The sequence below is a fragment of the Rhinatrema bivittatum genome, chromosome 15, assembly GCF_901001135.1.
Source record: "Rhinatrema bivittatum chromosome 15, aRhiBiv1.1, whole genome shotgun sequence".
NCBI lineage: Eukaryota > Metazoa > Chordata > Amphibia > Gymnophiona > Rhinatrematidae > Rhinatrema > Rhinatrema bivittatum.
In genome coordinates this window covers 63,910,344-63,931,000 of record NC_042629.1, presented here as the reverse complement: position 1 = coordinate 63,931,000, position 20,657 = coordinate 63,910,344, and the positions used below count along the sequence as shown (strand labels likewise).

Sequence of the window (20,657 nt, the reverse complement as noted above, 5' to 3'; positions counted from 1 at the left end):
AACAGTTAAAGTACATTACAGGAAAAAGGCAGTCACTTTGGAGCACATAGTTAAAAGTGAAGAATCTTCAAAGCATACTGGCTTAATGGGGAAGTTAGAATATCCAGATAAGAGACTACGATGGAGGCAGAAGTAGCCCAGGTGCATTTAAATAGACAAATGATTCAGTATTACAAATTTCAGCTGCTAGGCAATTGAACACTTTGAATTATCAGTATGGGAATGCCAGAAATCTAAAAAAAAAAAGTTTGGAATACATCCAACTGAATGAAGCTGTAGTCATAATGGGCATGCTTCTCAATGACCTGGTAGAAAGAGGATAACCAATGGGGGACACTGATAACAGGCTACAAATTATATAGAAATGATAGGCCAGTTCAAATTGGTGGAGAGGTGCACTATATATTAAGAATAACATTGTATCAAACAGGATAAAAATCCTGCAGGACACAAAATGCAATTTCCCTGTACCAAGGATCAGTCCAGACCTTAGGTTATGTCTCCCTTCCAGCAGGCGGAGTCAGAGAGAAAGGTTCTAAGAACCTCCCATATCCCAGGGTGCCTCCTGCGATCCTCCACTATTTCTCTGACTCCAGCAGGTGAAGGAAGACATCCCCTGCGGTCCTGATCCTTTTGTCAGCTGAGTGAATTTACTTTTATTTCCAGTCAAGGGATTTTTTTGTTCCTGGCTGATCTCTGACTAGATCTACTTTGTGTTTCACTTTTTTTTTTTTTTAAATTGGTGCTGTGTCTGTTAGCCTTGTCACCCAAAGGACCCCTATCATTCCCGGGTAAGGGGGATTTACCGGTGGGCCAGTCCCTCCCCCCTTCAATTCCAGAGAAGTTTAATTCCTCTGAAGGGAGCTCAGTTATTTATTATATTCCAGAGAGGTTGTTATTCCCCTGAAGAGAGAGCTCCATTAACTGTGTAAAAAAAAATAAAAAAATTAATAATAAACGAAGGACTACAAGTATTCAAAGCAAAATTAAGTTTTATTGAGAGAAGTATTTAATTACAATTTTGTAATTTTCAGAGTTTATTTTTTCTTCAGACCTTGTTGTTTTTCTTCTTGCTTTTGTCATGCTGCGGGGCTCCCGCTGTTCTGCCTGTGGAGAGCCAGCAGTGCGGCTCTCCAGACAGTCTCTGTTTTCGCTGTCTTCCCGGCGGTGAAGGGCTGTCAGAACTGCCTCTTGCAGGCAGAAAACTGCCATTGCCGCGTGCGCGCAGTTCAAATACTTCTCTGCCAGTTCCCCTGCCTCGGCCGGCCCTGTTCCTGAATCACGCGGGAACGGTGGCCATTTTGGATTTCCCTGATGATCGCAGTGGCCTGCAGTTGGGGGGAGGGGAACTACCTCCAATGTTGTCACCTCCTACTTTAAGCCCAGAATGATCGATTTTCCAGGAAAATGAGCCTCTTTAGTCTCCTTTACCCCCGGGGGGGGGGGGGGGGTTTCAAGACACCTATTTTCCTCTCAATTTATTTTATTAATGCACAAGGCATATGTTGAGGGTAATCAGCCACCGCCTACTAAGGTGCCCAAACATACAGAGGGACCTATTCCACATCTGCAGTCTGTGAATCAGGACGCTGACTTACAAGACCCTCTCCTGGGAGCCTCGGGTGATACGGTGGATGAGGGGGTTATGGAATCGGCTCTGATGGAAGGGGATGATCCTCAAGTATTGTGATTGTTTCGCAAAGAGGAGTTAGATCCTTTTATTCCTTTTGTTTTAGAGGAGCTTGCAATTCTAGCGCCACAGCCAGTGGTGTACTCTGCTCCCGGAGATCCTGTTCTTGCAGGACTTGGAGCCCCACCTAGAGCTTTCCCTTTTCATCCTAAACTTCATCAGTTGCTTACTCGAGAATGGGATGTTCCGGAGGCTGGTCTTAAGGTTACTAGGGCAATGGATAAACTCTATCCACTCCCACAAGAATCTCTGGTCCCTCAGGTGGATTCTGCAGTTTCTGCTATTGCCACGCACATCACTATTCCAGTCACGGGAGGTATGGCTCTCAAAGACCTTCAGGATAGCAAACTTGAAGTTCTTCTTAAACGTATTTTTGAGGTATCCGCTCTAGGCGTACAGGCGGCGGCGTGCAGTAGCCTAATGCAGAGGGCTACCCTTCGGTGGGTTCAACAGTTACTTACCTCACAGGGCTTACCCTCTGCAGAGCTTGAGCAAGCCAATCGTTTGGAATCGGCGGTAGCATATACGGCTGACGCGTTATGACCTCTTACGTACTTCTCGCACAATGGCTTCTGCAGTTTCAGCTAGAAGGCTTCTTTGGCTCCACCACTGGGCAGCTGATGCAACTTCCAAATCTCGCTTGGGTTCTTTTCCATTTAAAGGAACCTTGCTTTTCGGAGAAGAGTTGAACAGCTCATTAAGGACTTGGGAGATAATAAAGTTTATAAATTACAAGAGGACAAACCTCGTTCCTCTCGTTCTTTTGGTACCTTCAGGGGCCATTTTCGGGGCCAAAGACTTCCGAACTGGTAGAATTCCATCCTTTTCTCCACGCCAACTGCCTTCCAGGGCCCAGGTTTGGGCCCATTCCTTTCGTGGGAGACGGCCTTTCCGTACTAACAGCTCCCAAACCTTTGCATCTTCCAAATCTACGCAATGAAGGTGCGCTGGCCCATTCCTTGGTGCCAGAGATAGGAGGACGTCTCTCGTTTTTACAAGGAAAGGATTAAAATCACCTCAGACCAATGGGTTCTCAATATTGTAAAACAAAGCTACACTTTGGATTTTGCTCGCCCATTAAAGGATTTTTTTCTAGTATCCCCGTGCTGTTCTCTCCTAAAACAGCAACTAGTACAGCAGACTTTACATCGCTTGCAGAATCTAGAAGCAATTGTTCCGGTCCCAATATCAGACCAGCCATTACTCCATTTACTTCATCGTTCCCAAAAAGGAAGGGTCCTTTTGTCCAATCCTAGACTTGAAGGCAGTCAACAAGACGCTTCGGGTGCCTCTGTTTTGCATGGAGACCATGAGATCTGTCATTGCGGCTGTCCACAAAGATGAATTTTTGGCCTCTTTAGACCTGACCGAATCTTATCTTCATATCCCGATTCAGGAAGCCCACCAGAGATATCTCTGTTTCATGGTGTTGGGTGAGCACTACCAGTTTCGGGCCCTCCCTTTCGGTCTAGCAACTGCGCCTCAGGTATTTACCAAAGTGATGGTGGTAGTTGCAGCGGCCCTCAGACGAGAAGGGATTTTAGTTCATCCCTATCTCGATGATTGGCTCATCTGAGCGAAGTCACAGGCCCTTTGCAGACTAGCGATCCAGAAGGTTCTGCATAGTTTATGTCCTCTGTTGGGTAGTCAACTTCAACAAGAGTCACCTAATTCCGACACAGGTCTTGCAGTTTCTGGGGGCACGATTCGATACAGCTGTGGGAAAGGTTTTTCTCCTGTAGGATAGGATGCTCAAACTGATGTCGCAAGTTCGTCACCTTTTGGATCTACCTTTACCCACGGTATAGGATTATTTACAGGTTCTTGGTTCTATGGCATCTACTCTGGATATGGTTCCCTGGGCTTTTGCGCATCTAAGATCTTTGCAAAGGGCGTTGCTTTCCAGATGGGACCCCAAGTCAGAGGAGTTTCATCTACCTCTATCCCTTCTGGAGCCGGCTTGGTCCAGTCTGAATTGGTGGTTGGTACCATGTCACTTGCAAGAGGGGATGGACCTGGAGAGTCCACAGTGGATAGTAGTGACAACGGATGCCAGCCTTTTCGGTTGGGGAGCTGTCTGCCAGTCGCAATAGACACAAGGTCAGTGGACAGCTTCACAGGCCAAATGGTCCGTCAATCGTTTGGAAACGAGAGCGGTACAACTGACACTCCGCAGATTTTTGCCACTGATTCAACATCAGTCGGTGAGAGTTCTCTGACAATGCCACTATGGTAGCATACATCAACAGGCAAGGCGGCACGAGGAGTCGTTCCTTCACCATAGAAGCAGACATGCTGATGACCTGGGCAGAATCTCATCTACACCGCCTAGCGCCATCTCACATAGCCGGCATGGACAATTTTCAGGCGGACTTTCTCGGTCGTCTGTACCTAGATCCCGGGGAGTGGGAACTTTCCGGGGAGGCGATGAGCATACTCACCCGAAGGTGAGGGACACCCAGACTAGACCTGATGGCTACCCACGTCAACGCGAAAGCAGCTCTGATCTACAGTCTAAGGAGGGAACACGGAGCGGAAGGGGTGGATGCACTGGTTCTCCCATGGCCTAAGGACATCCTTCTGTGTTTCCACCATGGCCGCTAGTAGGAAAAGTCGTAAGGTGACTAGAATCTCACAAAGGTCCAGTGATTCTCGTCGCTCCGGAATGGCCTCGCAGACCGTGGTATGCGGATCTCATCAACCTAGCGGTAGACGGTCCCGTCCGCCTAGGTCTCCTCCACAGTCTCCTTCGGCAGGGTCCGGTATATTTAGACCAGGTGGCTCACTTTTGTCTAGCGGCCTGGCTTATGTAAAATGACAATTAAAAAAAAAGAGGCTACCCGGACGCAGTCATCACGACCCTGCTCAGTTCGAGAAAACCTTCTACGTCTCTCACCTATGTTAGAGTATGGAAGGTATTCAATACTTGGTGTACTGTGTCCAGGATGTCTCCGCGCAGAGCCACGATCGTGGACGTTTTGGCGTTCCTACAAGACTGTTTAAAAAAGGGTCTGGCTTATAATTCGCTCTGCGTACAAGTTGCGGCGCTAGGCTGTTTGTGAGGTAAGACGGATGGTGTGGCTATCGCTACGCATCCGGATGTTGTGCGTTTTTTGAAAGGGGCCAAACATTTGAAACCACCAATCCGGGCTTTGTCCATCGTGGAATCTGAATCTGGTTCTTCGTGGTCTTTGTACCCCTCCTTTTGAACCCCTTAAGCGAATAATTTTGAAGAACCTAACGCTCAAGGCGGTATTTCTCGTATCGATTTGTTCTGCTAGACGCATTTCAGAGAGTCAGGCATTGTCTTGCTGTGAACCTTTCCTATGAATATCAGATTCGGGTATATCATTGTGCATGGTGCTGTCCTTTTTACCCAAAGTGGTTTCCGTGTTTCATCTCAATCAGTCTGAATTGCCAGCCTTTCCAGATTTAGATAAATCTTCTCCTCAATCACGTGACTTGAGGAGACTTGATGTGTGCCGTGTACATTACTTAGAGATCACTAATGTTTTTAGTCTTTCAGACCCCCCTTTTGTCCTATGGAGCGGCCCTAGGAAGGGCTATCAGGCTTCTAAAGCTACCATTGCACTTTGGCTGAAGGAAGCCATTGCTTCGACATACATTGGTAGCGGTCGCCCGGTTCCTGATGGTTTGAAGGCACATTTGCTGCACTCCCAGGCGGCGTCTTGGGCTGAGAGTCACTGAGTTTCACCTTGGGAAATTTGTAGCGTGGCGACTTGGAAATCTTTGCACACTTTTGCCAAGCATTATCGTTTGAACGTTTGCGCTCCAGACGATTATTTTGGCAGTAGTGTGCTGAGGGCGGGACTCTCTTGATCCCACCCCATTTAGGGCAGCTTGGGTACATCCCTACAGTCTGGACTGATCCTGGTACGTATAGGGAAAGGAAAATTAGTTCTTACCTGATAATGTTTGTTCCTGTAGTAGCAAGGATCAGTCCAGACGCCTACCCAGTTTTTTTTCCGGAGAGTCCGCTGCTACTCCTACTGGTTTTCTTAGTTTGCATTCTTTTTAATCCTTTTCCTATACAAGGTTTAGGAAACTCTGAAGATTGTTACATATCTATTCTGTTCCTATAGAGAGTTGATCTAGTCATTGATTATCCTTCTTCATAAGTCTCTGCTTTGTTGTTCAAAATACTGGAGGATCACAGGAGGCACCCTGGGCTATGGGAGGTTCTTAGAACTTTTCTCTCTGACTCCGCCTGCTGGAAGGGAGTCATAACCTACAGTCTGGACTGATCCTTGGTACTACAGTAACGAAAATTCAGGTAAGAACTAATTTCCCTATAGAGTTTCTCTATGGACTTAGGAATGCTAATTAGGCAACACAATAACAGGAGATTTTGGTTATCCCAATATTGAGTGATAAATGTCTCTCTGGGACATGCTAAGGAGGTAAAGTTTCTAGATGCCATAAGAGTAGCTAGTCATGGAACCAACCGGAGGAAGGCACTGCTCTTCTTTGCTATGAACACCTCACTCCCATCCTCAGACCTACACTGGCTCCCCCATACCCTCCCGCATACACTACAGAACCTTGACTATAGTACATAAAGCCATTCACGCCCACAACTCCAGATGGTTAGACCTTACATTCACCGCCCCCCAGTCCACTCGTCCGACCAGATCTGCCAACAAAGGTACCCTTCTTGTGCCCTCACTTAAAATAGCCCATCTCTCCTCAGCACGTGACTGTGCCATCTCGATTGCAGGGTCCGCCCTATGGAACACCCTGCCACCTGACCTGGGCCTTAAACCATGTGTTATCAAATTCAAAAAGAAACTAAAAATGTTTCTATTTAGACAAGCCTATCCAGAATAGTCTGCCCATAAACTTGTCATCCTAAATATCACTACATGGTATCTATGCATTCCTCATATTGAGGACCTAGTTTTGTTAAATCCTTTTCTTCTTGCCTGCTCCTTTGTTTTCCCCCTCCAAGTTCTTCTTCCCTGTTAACCTGTAATTTCCAAGCCTATCTCGTTCATTGTAAACCGGTATATAAAAAATTATAAATAAATAAAATAAATGATGTAGGATCTGGTGCAAGAGTTAAGTGGTGGAGCTGCTTGGCAATAATAATCATAATGTAATCAAATTTTACATAGACACTGCAGGGACCATATTAAGGGAAACTACTGCAACAGCATTTAACTTTAAAAAAAAATTAATAAAATGAGAAAGTCATAGAAAAAAATAAAAGGAGCAGTTACAAAGGTTATTTGTAGGCAACACCATCTTGGTAGCCCAAATTAAATGTTCCATATTTCAAAAAAGGTAGAAGACCAAATGATTGCCAGCATGGTTAAGTAATGAGGTGAGGGAGACTATTAAAGCCAAAAGATCATCTTTCAAAAAATGGAAGGGGGATCCAGATGAAGAAAATAGGAAACAGCATCAGCACTAGCAACTTTAAGATAAAGCAAACCAAAAGAGAATTTTAAAAAGAAGTTTGCCAGAGAAGCAAGCACTCAAAAACTTGAATATCAAGTATAGTTGAAGCAAGAAGCCAAGAATCTGCTGAACTGCTAAATGACCAAAGGGTAAAACGGTGCTCATGGGAAAGACAAGGGCGTAGCAGAAAGACTAAATGAATTCTTTGCTTCTGTCTTTACTAAAGAAGGAATTGGAGATACCTATACCAGAAAAATTCTTTTGATGATGATTCAGAGGAACTGAATCAAACAGGGTGAATTGGGAGGATATACTAGAGCAAATTGACAAACTAAAAAATAAATCAGACCATATGGTTTACACCAGAGTTCTAAAAACTCAAAAATAAAATTGCAGATTTATTACTAGTAATCTAACAATTCAAATCTGTTACAGTACCTGAGGATTGAAGGGTGGCAATGCAATGCCCATTTTTAAAAAGGTTGTCTGTCAGACAAAATGGTAGAAGCTATTCTGAAGAACAAAATTACTAGCCATCTAGATAGACTGACTAATGAGGCAGAGACAACTTGGATTTAGCAAAGGAAAGTCGTGCCTTACAAATCTTTTACCTACAGTACTTAAACATAATCCTCTTTGAAGTGCTGAAAATCAGAATATAAAGTCCCTCATGAGAGATGCCTCAGAAAATTTAAGTCATGGGATAGGAGGCAATATCCTATTGTGGATTGGTAACTGGCTAAAGGATAAGAAATTGACTGGTCATTTCTGTCAATGGAAAAAGGTAAATAGATATGCCCCAGAAATATATACTAGGATGGTTGCTTTTTAATATTTATAAATGATATGGAAAACGGCTTGAATTGCAAGCTGATAAAAATTTGAAGATATAAAATTATTCAATGTTGAGATCACAAGCTGTTTGTAAGGAATTGCAAGAGGCCCTTGTGAGACTGGACATCTAAATGGCAGATGAAATTTAAGGGGGACCAGTGCAAAGTAATGCATATAGGGAAGAATAATCCAAACTTATAAGTACACTATGCTGGGTTCTTTATTAGGCATCTTGGAATCATTATGAACAATATATTGAAATCCTCCACCCATTATTTAGCAATGGTCAAACAAAGCAAATAGAAAATAATGTACTATTAGAAAAGGATTGAAAAATTCCCGAGGAAATCATAACACCTCTATCGAACCATGGTGGAACTGCACCTGAATAATGTGTGCAATTCTGGTTGCTCCATCTCAAAAACAATATACCAGAACTAGAACAATAGAGAAGGGCAGCCAAAATGATAAAGGGGTTGCAACAACTCCCTTAAGAGGAAAGGCTAAATAGGTTAGGATTCTTCAGCCTGGAGGACATACAATCGAGGTCTATAAAATCATGAGTTGGGTTGAATGGGTAAACAGGAAAAGTATTTTTTCATGCTGTGCACAATTAAACTTTGGAATTTATTGCCAGAGGATGTGGTAAAGATAGTGCAGCTAGGTTTACAAAGGATTTAGACGGGTTCCTGGAGGAAACATCCATAAATTATCATTAGCCATGGGTAAGTCACTGCTTATCTCTGGTTATGAGTGAGAAAAATTGGACCTATGTTTTGGGATAGTACTGGGTAATTGTGACCTGGATCGTTCACTGATACAGGATGCTGGGCTTGATGGACCCTTGATTGAGCCAATATGGCATTTCTTTTTGAGAAGAATCATGTTCTCTTTTGACTACTTAGGGGGTCATTTTCCAAGGAGTTACCGCGGGAGATAATTCCGCAAATCACGCTAACAGCCGTTAATGCGATTTGCGAATGCAAATTTTTAATTTTGTATTCAGGGGCGGAGCAAATGTAAAGTAGGGAGGATTTATCGTGTGCCGCGAAACAGCCGCAGTGTTAGCGCGGCTCCTAACGTGGCCAATAACTACACCTCTTTCATTTGCATTACATTGTGCGCTTGAGGCCGGTAAAGGTTTATCGCGGTTCACGATGTTTCCGGACAGCCTGTTTCAGGGGAGAGAGAGAGACTTGCTATAGTGCCTCCTCCCTAGACAGGTATTTGTCTAGGGAGGAGGCACTATAGCAAGTCTACTCCAATTATACTGGAAACCCCCTAATCTAGGTGGACCCCACCTCTAGTTACTAGGTGGGAGGCCCACCTAGTAACTAGAGGTGGGGATTAGGTATGAGTGTAGGGGGTTGGGGGTCACTTTCACATTCAACATGAGACGTACGAACAGAACAGTGGTCTCTTGTGAAGAGTTGCTGGCCTTCGGAGTGAGGAAACTCCCTCCAAGATGAGATTTGGGCAATGTTCTCTCCACCTAGCTTGATGGACAATCTACCTGGGCAACAACAAGCTAGGTGGAGAGAACACTGTCCAAATCTCATCTTGGAGTGACTGCATAGTTTTGCTATGAAAAAGCAGGCCTTCCTCTCCAAGGGCGAGTAAAGGCACATTCAGTAAGGGCAATGTCAACCTCAGTAGCACGCTATCGTTCAGTGCCAATCCTTGACATATGTAAAGCAGCAACATGGAGTTCTCTTCACACCTTTGCCGCTCATTATTGTTTAGACAAGGACGACAAGATTCAGCCTATGGACAATCTGTCTTAAAGAACTTGTTTCCAGTATAATCCCAACTCCTACATCCAACCTGCTGTGATCTTTGGCTGTCTCATTTTCAACAACAATAATTCACTGTTGCTTCACTACAAAATGACTCAGCCTCTAGCTTGCTAATCACCCATATATGAGGACTACCATCCTGCTTGTCCTGGGATAAAGCAAAATTGCTTACCTTGTAATAGGTGTTATCCTAGGACAGCAGGATGTAGTCCTCAAGAAACCCACCCGCCACCCCGTGGAGTTGGGTATGTAACCTTTTATTATTTTATTTTTGGCTAAAGCTTATTGCTACATACGAGACTAGAGAGAGAACCCTGTGGCAGAGAATATCATGGCATGCTGGGCATGCTCAGTGGCCTCACAGGGCCAGTCAAAAGTTTCTAGAAACTTTGACAAAGTTTTCCCACAATAGGGCTCAGTCAGTGACATCACCCATATGTGAGGACTACATCCTGCTGTCCTGGGATAACACCTATTACAAGGTAAGCAATTTTGCTTTATCCAAAAACCCCTTTTAGTTTATAAAATGTTTATGTATGTATGTATGTATTCTATAGAGAATCCTGTTGCATTGGCTATTAATGATCAGACCAACTGAAAATAGTAACCTGAAGGATTTACTGTGGTATTACTAGGTAAGAGCAAGTTTGCTTACCGTAAAAGGTGTTTTCTGTAGATAGCAGATCAATTAGCTATGCTGTCTGGGTACGTCTTCCGTGCCACTAGGTGGCGGAGCTCTCTGTCTTTTAGCTAGGTGCTCCCTCCTGTATCTTCAGTCAGTATCAAAGCAAGTTAGGTATGCTAGAACTGTCCCGGAAGGCGGGCGGGTCAGCATGGCTAATTCATCTGCTATCTACGGCCATACTGCTGTCCTCTAGTTTTCTAGAGGACAGCAGTATGTCCTGAAGAATGAGAGAAATGTTTAGACACTGGTAAGCGATCCTTTCAATCTCCATGCTGTGAGGTGTAGCGAGGAGTGTAGAGGATGTAGCAGTGTTCTCTTGTCCTGGGTGAGAAGTTGTGGACTGTCGCCCAGGGGAATCGGACTGTGAATTGATAGTCGTAGTAGGTAACTATACCATGGTTGACGAGGCCATGCTGGTGCAATTAGAATTAGATCCGCTTGATCCTCGATGCATCTCTGAAGTGTTCGAGAGATGAGTGGTATCGGGGGGAAATGCATAGAGTAGGTCTTTTGACCAATCGATGAGAAAGGCATCTGGGGCGAGCCCGAGGGGGCTTGGGTAAACCAAGCAAAATTTCTCTAATTTCCTGTTCTCTATTGCAAACGGGTTGACTGTAGTGAGACCCCATGTTGCGAAAAGTTCCTGAGTCACCTCTGGATTCAGTTCCCATTTGTGTGGGCAAAACATTCTGCTGATTTTGTCCGCTCTGGAATTCTGTATCCCTGGCAGATAAGTTGCCTGTAGTGAAATGGATGTTTGATGAGCCCATTCCAACATTTGCATTACTTCCTTGCAGAGGTTCCAAGAACCAGACCCTCCTTTGTTTATATAAAACGTGGTCACTTGGTTGTCTGTGTGCACCATGACTATTTTCCCTTGTAAGGAATCTTCGAAGGCTCGAAGGGCGTTTTTTTACTGTCCTGAACTCCAGAAGGTTGATATGAAGTGCCCGCTTGAACGGAGTCCATAGACCTTGTGTCTGTAACGTTTGCAGATGAGCTCCCCATCCTGTGGGAGATGCATCCGTGGTGAGTATCATTTGATGTCGAAGGGGTCTCAGTGGTGAACCCAAGGTAAGTGTTTGTGGGAGTAACCACCATTGTAGGTCCCATTTCATGCTGGTCAAGGAAACGGGTGTGGACAATGGCTGTAGATAGAGTCCATTGAAGTTTGAGACTCCATTGTAGGCAGCGCATATGAAGGCGTGTGTGGAACCACATAAATGGCTACTGCCATGTGCCCCAGAACAGTGAGTACTTGATGAGCTGGTACTGTTGCACTGTGAAGTAGTGTTGTAGAGATTGTAGAGAGAACTAGTGCTCTCGGGTGAGGTAGAAAAGCCTTGTCTTGGATTGTATCGATGTAGGCTCCTATGAATTGTAAAGTTTGAGTGGGCCCCAGTTTCGACTTCTCGTAGTTGATGAGGAGTCTGAGGTTGTCAAGGCAAAAAATCGTTTTGAGAAGATTGTCCCGTAGTAGGCGTGGATTGGATGCTACTAGGAGCTAATCATCCAGGTAGGGAAAAATTTGCACCTTCTGACGACGAAGGTGCGCCACTGCCACTGTCATACATTTGGTAAACTCTGGGGGCCAAAGCCAGGCCGAATGGAAGAACTTTGTACTGGAAATGTTGACTGTCCGCCTGAAAAGAAAGGTAACACCAGGAACTGGGGTGCATTGGTATGTGAGCATAAGCATCCAGTGAGCACATCCAGTCCCCAGGTTGAAGGAATGGAAGAATGGATTTGAGAGAAGTCCTTTTGAACTTCTCCTTGTGTAAGTGTTTGAGGGAACGTAGGTCCAGAATCGGGTGTAAACCTCCTGTTTTCTTGGGAATTAGGAAATATTGGGAATAGAAGCCCTAATGAAATTCCTGGGGAGGTAGCTTCTGGATGCACTGATTTTGTAAAAAGTTGAATTTCTTGTAGGATATGTTCCTTCTGAGCTACGAACTTCTGAGGAACCCAGTGTGGGAGGGATGAGAAATTGAGGGCATAGCCCTTTTGTGTTATTGATAAAACCCATTGATCCGAAGTAATGTGATTCCAGACTGGAAGATAGTTGGACAACCTTCCTCCGACTGGAGATGATGGTGGCATTGTTATTTTTTGAAAACTCGACTGGGCTTTTGCCGGTTGAGGATCGGATTGTTGCCGTGGTTGCCTAGGATTTCTAGTACGCTGGCTTGCAGGCTGCTGTTGATAAGTCTGTTGCCTTGATGGGTGATTGTACTGAGCCTTATAATAAGTGTAAGGTCTAAAGGTCTTATAAGAAGATCTACGGTAAGTCAAGGCAGCATACTGACGTCGTGAAGCATATAGATGTTGCGGTGCTGTTAAGGCAAGAACTGCTGTTTTTTGCTCCTTGCGTTTTGTTACAGTATCAGTGAACTGATCTCCGAACAAATTGTCTGGATGACATGGTAAATTAGCCAATTTGTCGTGGACATCATCCCTTATGGCACTAGATCACAACCACGTGAGGCGTCTGGCTGCTAAGGCATTTGCTGAAGTCTTAGACGAAACATCAAAACCTTCGTAGATGGATCTCAGTAAATGCCGCAAACCTTCCTCAAGGTTATAGTATTCAGGAGGTAAGGAAGTATCTGCTGAGGATTGCTGAAGATGTGGTTGCAATGCTTGCATACTCTCAAAGATAGTGTTATGTAAACCTGGTGGTTTTGAATGCAGGCATTGAACATCGCAGAGGAATATGCCTTCTTTGTGAAGTCATCCAATATCTTATCTTTAGTCGGCGGTGTGTTCAAGTGAATTCTGGATTTGCGAGCCTTTTGCATCACCGACTCAACTACCACTGACTGGTGTGGAAGTTGAACAGTGGTATAGAAAGGAGAACCCTTCATTCTGTATTTCAGGTCAACTTTACGAGACGTTGGAGGAACTGTCAAGGGAATAGCTCAAGATTTCTCCAGTAAAGCTGTCAATGCAGTGTGTTGTGGAAGGGCCACTGGTTCAGATGGCATGTCCAAGATTGAGGATACCCAGCATCTCCTGACAAGGATCTGGTATCTTCTTGGTCTGTATGTTGAGTAATTGACCCACCTTGTCTATGAACTGAGAATAGGTAAGGTCCTCTGGTGGTGATGAAGGCTCTGGAGGTATCTCATCTGGGTCAGATGGGTAACCCATGGATGAATCTGAAGAGGAATCCTCCAAGGGAGACGCTGGGGAGATTGGGACATCCTATGGCATTAGAGGAATCTTAAATGGTTGAACAGGATCGGCTTGTGGTATAGACGGAAGCAGTTTTGGTGGTAACTGAGATTGCTCTATTGACTGTAGAAATTGAATCAGAAGAGTAGTAATCTGAGAAATAGTTTGGTTTGCTAAGCCCGACGTAGACTGATCTTGTAAGTGTCTTATGTGGGGTGGAAGAGGCTCCTTGGATGGTGAAGGAGGATTATCCGAACCCTTGGAGTCAATGGAAATATGAGACAGTGCCCCACGTGAAGATAGGGACTTGTCTGACATAGAAAGTGGAGATGTAGGTTGAGCGCTACTCATCTCCTGTGTTGGCGAAGCTTCTCTGCGTCTTTTGTGACCTGAGTGATGCTTCTTAGGGTGTTTCTGCATCGAAGTAGAGTCAAATGCGTTGAGCAAAGGCGTCTGCATCGGTAACATTACATTTCCCTGCGTCGGTGCTTCGATGTGGCGACGCGTCGGTGCTTCGATGTCGAGTCCGGCGTCTGTGAAGCATGCGGCCGTGATGCCTCAGACGCATCTCCCCCACTCTGAGCTGATTTTCGGCTGGCGCTTAGCGGACGGTGTCCTGACCTGTGGGGGTCGACTGAAGAGGCCCTCTTTTTCAAAGAGGACTTTTTCTTCAATGGAGTTGGAACTGATCTGACAGGCTTCTGAAGAGGCATAAGAGCTCGAAGTCCTGGATCTCAGCTCATTATGTTCTCTCTGCCTCCCGGTCCTGAGGGGACATTTTCTTGCAGTCCTCAAGTCGACTGGTCATGGGTCCCGAGGGAGAAGTGGCAGGAGCTGTGGCTATCTATAGCCAACATTAACTTACCACAGGAACAGAATTTAAAGCCTAGACGAGGCTTTTCTGGCTTGGATGTTAAGATGTTTTTACTTATAGTAATCATTTTTTTTTAACTTTTAAGACTTTGTTTTTTTTCCTCACAGAATATAACTTTCTTTGGAGAAAGAGCTCCGCGTGCCTTAACGGTCTCACAGAAAAAAAACCTGACTGAGGAGACTGAGGTAATCCTGTCAGGATACAGGAGGGAGCACCTAGCTGAAAGATTTTGAGAGACTTAAGAGAGCTCCGCCACCTAGTGGCACGGAAGATGTACCCAGACAGCATGGCTAATTCAACTGCTTATCTACGTGAAAAACAGATTAAGATCATATATTAGGATAAATGACTAATCCCTCCCCTTTGTACCAGGAAAGAGAGGCATAGCAAATGACCTAGGTCATTGTGTGTCAATTGTTAATAGAACTAAGTAAATTTCGTGGGAGTTTGATTATTAGCATATTTGACTTTTTAGTATTTTCTAGTTGCTCTGGTTTATTCTTTATATCCTAAGCAACAACAATTTACAAAGGAAGCAACACAAAACTAAGCACCTCATCAATTTATAAATACATATAATATGAAAGAATAAGATACTTCATACTTCCAAGCATCAAGTAAGAAGCAGGACTAAAAGCAGGAATTCTGAGTGTGGAAGTTAAAATCCACTAACTAATTTTATCTGCAGAACAGTTGAGGAAAAGGCAGGGACGCTGGTTGGGAAACATTGACCTAGCCCCTAAACCTCTAAGTTAATTTCAACAAGTACTGGTTTCTTCTGTCAGCCTGCAATAGGGTTAAATTTGAAGGGGAAGGAAATGAATAATTAGATTAAAGTGAAAAGGGATTTCCTTCTATCCTAAAAGGAAGTACAGATGTTGCTTTTTGCATATGCAACACTAAAGATGTGGTGTAACTTGCTTTCAATAATACTATTACAGTATATACCGTAGCTTCAGAATCATATGGACTATTTTCAAGGAAAGTCATTGTTAGGGTTAAGCACTTGGGAGCCTAGGGAGGGTCACTCAGATAAGTTTTGAAGAACTGAGAAATCACTTTAATTCCCTGAATAACAATTCCTGTGGGGTATTCTCCACCTACTGACTGCACAGTTGATCTCAAATCCTCTATACCACTGGATAAAGCTACTATCTAAATATAATTTTATGGTGCATCGCTTCTCAATCTTTTGGTTAAGATCCAAACATAAGAGCTATGAGTCTCTTTTTGGCCTTTAGGCTGAAATTGAGTACACTGACCTCCATGGACATAATTGTTAAAACCATTGCCAAAGCATGATTAAATCTCTTGTTAAAATGTTTTATAGCACAAGGGATCAGGCTATCCTAAAGATCCTTGAAACAAGAGTAACAAAGGCCAAAGTTTTCTAAGTTTCACTTTAGAACCCCTTGAAATCAAACTCAGTGAGGATCTAAACACATTATGCCTCCCCATAAGAGTCAGCTGTATTTTTCTCTCTCTCTCTCTCTGATACTATCACTGACCAATCAGAATACTTCTGGGATTATCTCTGAGTCAGTGAGGAAGTTGGACTAATAAGCACAAATAAATGCTTTAAAATATATTTTTTAACAGATTAAGTGCCGATTCACTAAGTTTTTCTTCATAAAATGGGAAAAAGTCTTAGTACATCAGGCTCTTCATTCTCAAGGTGAGATTGCATACTTCAGCTGTATTCACTCTTTACTAGATGAGAAACTACACCAAATTTTAACTACAGTAGTTTTACAAATCATTCATCCATCTGTCAGTGAGGATAGTTGAACTACTTTGCATGTATGCCTATTAACACTGCTATAAAGGGCAAATAATTACCATATGTAATTTAATTTTAATTTGCATTCTTGTTTTGGTGAATCAGGAGCTGGGTCAATTTGGATGTCATGTGGGATACCATTTGTATTTCTGCTGGTAGAACAAATATTGACTCTATAAATGTAATGTATTTTTATTTATTTTATTTTAAGTTTTTCTATACCGGCATTCTCGATGGATATCGCATCATGTCTGTTTACAATTAACAGGTGGAGAAGGAACAAAATAATAATAAACAAACAAGTGATGACAAAAAATTGCAGTTACAATAAAACAAGGGAGTTACACAACTTGGAACAGAGAGAAGCTAGGATTTTAAACATAGAGAACAAATATGCCAATTACGGCATTTGTAACATTAGTGGATTACCCTATTGAAGTGGAGATAATTTGTTTTATGATACTCATGTATGACTTTTTTTTGCACATTCACAGACTGGTGGTGAAATAACAAGGATATAACTGGACATAGTGGTGATTACTAACTATTTTTAAATGTTTCCTTTGTTCATTCCTATAAAGTAAGAATTGTAACACCAGATTTTGTAAGTGGCAGCTGGCCTCTGAAATAAGGGGGGGGGGGGGGCCACTATGGGGTCCTAAAAAATGTAATGTATTTTGTTGTAGATATCCACTTAATTTTTGTAGGGATGGAGTAGTTTTGTCACACCACTGCAATACTTTACTTTTGGATCCCAACTCCTCCCTGCAAAAAAGCAATATAAAAAAAAGGGAGGAAAGCTCGGTCAGTACATTAAGGGAAAGGTACCCTCAGACTTTGCATGCCCACATGCATGCAAAGTCTGAGGGTACCTTTTGCTGCAGATTTTTCACTAATTTGCAAAGCAAAGGTGCACCTATACCTGTACTTTCCCTTTGAAAATCATTCCAGTATAAAAAAAAAACTACCTGCACACCTGTTAATTTGTGTTGGTAGATTTTCAAGAAAAGTAGGTGCATAATTTTAAAATTTACAGAAATGTGTGTAAATGGCAAGGCCCCTCCCCCTTCTGCAGGAAAAAGTAAATGTATGGACATTTACCCATATATAGGACAGGCAATTTTTAAAAGCTCGTTTCCGCAGGTACGGCGCTTTGGAAATTACCCTCTAAGTGTTAGGACAACATTATTTATGTCTCGGGAAAAATGTCATGAGAAAAGTTAGATAACATTTATGAGCTCTGGTCTAAAGTTGTCTGCACTTGCTGAGTTGCCAGTACTCTATTAAAATATAACCTCAATGGGAGCAGGTACATTTTCTTTTCAGAGCCAGAGAAGACCGGCTGAAGGAGGACCACCACCGATCTTTACTGCTACACCTGATGTGGCATGTCTTTATTTATATTCCACCTTTCAGTATTTCAAAGTGGATTGCATTCAGGTAAAGGAATGTTAGAAAGTTTAACATTTATTAGATGCAACCAAAGAAGCTCCTGCTGACAATATAGAGGAAAATGAATTGTCAGAGCAAGCTGTTGATAGTTTTTTTTTTCTAATTTAAGTTTTTTATTGAACTAAGTAACAGTAATTGGATTGAATGGTTTTTTTTTAATGTTAAACTTTTCCCCCAGTAATCAGCCCTCTCCAACCCCCAACCCAACAAACCCCATTCCACAAGTTCTGAAAGTCAGAATAGTAACACCTACTGCATTTTCTAGGTTCCAGCAGTATCATATCAAACCATTGTTCAAAAGATTTCCAAATAATATTAAAACTTGTAATATTTTTTTTGTCAACTTGCCCAAACAAAATGTACTCTGAATATTCTGTTGCAATGAACTCAAACTGGATACAAATACATTCTTGTAGCCATCTGTAGTTCTGCATTGTGCTGCTCTACTTGTGAGATCAGTTTCATCGTTTTAGAAAAGACATTGAAATCAGGAAGACAACTAGGATATTTTAGGATCCTTCATTATCTTAACCTTAGTCATCTTATTAAATTCACCACCCTATCCCACTATTTTTAAACTACTGGGCATCTCCCCCCGTCCTTACACTTCCACAAATAGGTACTCCTAACAGTAAATTTAATGTAACCTCAGTGAGATACCATTGATGTAACAATTTATAGCCATTTTCCACAATAAGGTGAAGAAATTGAAAACTTCCCAATACTTAACCAGACATCTCATTGATCTTCCTCAACTTCCACCCCCAAGTCCTCTTCCTGTGCTATAACGTTCAGGCTTCTGAGGAAACTCCACATTTTAGCATAGTATAGAATACCAACAATTTATCACATGCATAGAAAAGAGTATTCAGTCCTTTCAGCAAGGCATGGAGATGTACCTTATCCTGAGTTGGAGGTCCCTTAAAAGACCATGGACAGAGAGAGAAGCAGATTCGGTTAGGCTGGATAAACTGCCGCAGCCAGAAACCTTTTCTAGCAATGAGGGATTGTCGGACATGCATAGACAAGAGCATAGGAAACTAATCTGCACTTGCTCTGAAGCATGAAACAGAACTTCTTGACCTTCCAGTTTTCCTCCGAGCCAAACAGGTCAATCACTGATGTTTGCTCATGCCAGAACTGGATCCTTTGGGATGGGATCAAATTGGACTTTGAGAAATTGATCAGGAATTGCAGGGTCTGGAGAAGCTGGATGGTAATGTGGATATTGTGTTTTGCATACACCCCTCCGGCAACAGGCCTGTCACCAACCTATCAGCCAGGTATGGGAACACGCAACATCTTTGATAGCAGACACTTCTTGAACACACTGGGAACTGCCCGGAAGAGATGCACTTTGTACTGAGGAACTTCCACTGAGTGGGGGTAAATGGGAACATCTGCGTAAGCATCCTTTATATCCACAACACACACTAAATCCAGCTGAATAAAAGGCAGAATCACCTGGAGCAGAATTAGAAAAGATACAGAGGACGACAAACAAAATATTAAAGGAGATGGAACGATTCCCCTATGCGGAAAAACCAAAGATGTCAGGGCTCTTCAGCTAGAAGAGACAGCTGAGGGGAGATATGGAGGAGATCTATAAAATAACGAGTGTAATGGAGTGGGTAAACATGAATTGGTTGTTTACTTAAAAAAAAAAAAAGTAGGGGACATTCTATAGAAGTTACTGGGTGATATATTTAAGACAAATAGAAAATATTTTTTATACTCACTACATTAAATTGTAGAATTTGTTGCTAGAGGATGGGGTGAAAGTGTAGCTAGATTTAAGAAAAGGTTTAGACAAGTTCCTAGCAGAAGAGTCTATTGACCATTATTAAGGAAGAAATTAACTGCTTATTCCTGGGAGAGCAGCATGGAATCTACTGACGTTTTGGGATCCTGACAGCTAGTTGTGACTTGGATTGGCCACTTTGGAAACAAGATACTGGGTCTAGCCAATATGGCAAATCTTATGTTCTTAATCTAACATTGCATAAATGGTTGTTAGCTAGGTAGATGTGGGAAAGCCAGCACTTATCCCTGAGAGCAAGATAAAAGATATAGCTCAACTATTGGAGAATCTGCTGGGTACTTGTCACCTGGACTGGCAACTCACAGAGAGAGGATGCAGGGGCTCTCTGAGCCTTGGTCTAATCAAGCACAGCATGTCTTATGGTCTGGTCATGGTGTCAAATAAATGGAGTGAATGAGGCTGTCAACACTCCTCTGCATCCTTCACCTTTCTAGGCTCTGATGCTTCTGTCAAAGGCTTCAGTGTTAGTACAGTATTTGCATGAGTGTGTACAATGAACTGGTGAGCTGCAATCCAAATGCCAAGCATGGATCCTTGGAAGACCTTCTTCCCAAACGCATGCAGCAGCTCTGAATCCTTTCTGGGAGATGCACTGAAATGTTCTTGTGCACTCTTTGCCCACTTCAGTGCTGACTCCAGCACTAGAGTGGTGGGATAGCTAAAGTAAGTCAAACCCTGGACTGCAAGTTGAACTTATGAATGAATGGAAGGCATGACATACACCCCTCCCACATACTCCTCCTTAAGTCTTGCAGGCTGCCATGAATTGGGATGGATGCAGAATCCCCTGAAGGCCACAGGAATCGCCCCAAGTTGAAAACATCTGTCCTTGAGTCCTGTTCTGTTTTCAGGGTGATAATGTCTTTGCCATTTTGTCCAGAAAAGGAGAATAGATCTTCTGGAGATGTATGCTGAGATAAGTTGAGCAGGAAGTCCGGGTGAGGAGTCCTCACCTGCCCACAGGGGGACACTCAACCAGGACCCTGAGGATGACACACAAAGACTTTTTGATGGGCTGAAGGAGAGGCGTCTGCTCCTCTTCAAAGATGTGCAGGCTGATGAAACTGAAGGCATCCTGACACTCTAGAGGAAGGAGATTGACTGTGTCCTTGAGTGTAATCTCTTGTTT

At 43.1% G+C, this 20,657-nt stretch overlaps 1 long non-coding RNA gene across 4 annotated transcripts in view; it reads right to left on the bottom strand.

Annotated features, from left to right (window-relative positions):
* The window catches only part of LOC115076826, a 152,256-nt gene that overhangs the window by 128,942 nt on the left and 2,657 nt on the right, over window positions 1-20,657 (bottom strand). The gene's annotated exons all lie outside the window — the stretch shown is intronic.